The following is a 1,946-nucleotide window of genomic DNA, read 5'->3' on the forward strand; positions in this document are numbered from 1 at the left end:
TCCAACCAATTTAAACTTTCCAAAAACAACTGTATTTCGATAAGTTATTACAAAAAGGTTTTCAATACAATTATTATCAGAGTCTTCCAAGAACCATATCATAAAACATAAACATGAGGAGCGGTACGATCACGCCTTTGCCTTGCCACGGTCTCCTGAAGTACCTGAAACATTTAAACCACAACTGTAAGCCCGAAAGGTTAGTGAGATACCCCTAAAATACCAACCACATATACCATAAACATAACATGTCATATCATAACAGAACACAGAACAACCATGCACTTCGGGTCTACTGTGTGACTGGTCCACCGTACCGGGCCTTTAATCCACCTGGTCCACCCTCCGAGTCTAGCCATATACATCGAGTCTACATTATGATTGGTCCGCCCTCACCGGGCCTTCAATCCACCTGGTCCACTCTCTGAGTCTAGCCATAGACATCGAGTCTACAGTGTGATTGGTCCGCCCGCACAGGGCCTTCAATCCACCTGGTCCACTCTGTAAGTCTACAGTATGACTGGTCCGCCCGCACCGGGCCTTCAGTCGGCCTGGTCACTCCCAGAGCCTCGGCACGTCTAGTTCTCCCTCTTGGGGCCTACAGCCTATCCGGACCCCTCGTTGGGCCTTCGGGATAACCGGTCCGCCTGGGTATGTTGGCCTACAGCACAAAGCAGTACCCGCCTCAATCCAACCCTAGTCCAATAACCATGTGCACATAAACATACAATCATATAACAATTCACATCCAATCAAACCGATCTAGCAGATCACATAAAATAACATCATCTTAACCTGGATACCGACCTAACCGGTCACTAGCATAGCAGCATCCTATATACCAGGATACCGACCCTAACTAGGTCTCTAACATATACGATCCTAACTACCAAGATGCAAACATAGCAAAGCAATAACATAACAACAATACCCGGATTACAATCCGATAAAGGGCCGGCCTTGGTGCCGTAGACCCTGTTGATATAGTAAGGATAACTCACCTCGCCACTGATGACTGAAAAGATAAGATCCTGCTGCTCTAACCTCCAACACGAACTCCACCACTGATCAATACCAGAAGCCTGAGCTCAATAAGAACCAATATTTACCGAAATACCCTCGGAGGTCAAATGGTAAACTCTTGGTCAAATTCAAAGTCCTCAGTCAAAGTCAACCTTCCAGACTGACTCTACTCGCCGAGTCAACCCGCTGACTCGTCGAGTCCCTATACTCAGAACTCCCAGTCCACGACTCAACTCGTCGAGTCGCCCCAAGACTCGCCGAGTCCAAAAAACTCTGAGTCCTTTCTCGCTCAACTCACCGAGTCGTCCCTCGACTCACCAATTCACAGCTCAACCAAAAAGGTTAGGACTCCACGACCATACTCTCCGAGTCCAAGAACAGACTCGCCGACTCCAAGGCAACATTCAACATACTCGCCGAGTTGTTCTTCAAACTCGTCGAGTTCCTGTCTATCTTCATCCAACTCGCCGAGTTCACCTATGTGACTCGCCGAGTACCTCTCGTTCTTAATACATACAGTGTCTTTCCAAGCCATGCAGGGGCTCCAAACCATAGATCCACTCCCCTACAACCCATCCATCACGTAAAGTGGCAAACTTTACGTGAATCCAAAAAGATCTAAGCATAATACACTCTTGGGCTAAGGTTTGGGACAAAAGAACTTCACCTACATCTCTTGAACATAGACTTTATGGCTCCTTGGATCATTACAAGCCTAGATCTGAGGTAGCAACCTCAGATCTTACACCAAACTCGAGATGGACCTCATTTATGCCCCAAAAACGCCACAATTGATAGATCTAGATGCACAAAAGCTCAAGAATAGATCTATTACCTCCAATGCAAGATCCCACTGAAGTAGACTTCAAATCTATACCACTCCCTTGCTGCAATTCCTTAGTCTTCAGGTTCCCTTTTCAAGA

Source organism: Lactuca sativa, chromosome 9 (genome assembly GCF_002870075.4).
Source record: "Lactuca sativa cultivar Salinas chromosome 9, Lsat_Salinas_v11, whole genome shotgun sequence".
Lineage (NCBI taxonomy): Eukaryota > Viridiplantae > Streptophyta > Magnoliopsida > Asterales > Asteraceae > Lactuca > Lactuca sativa.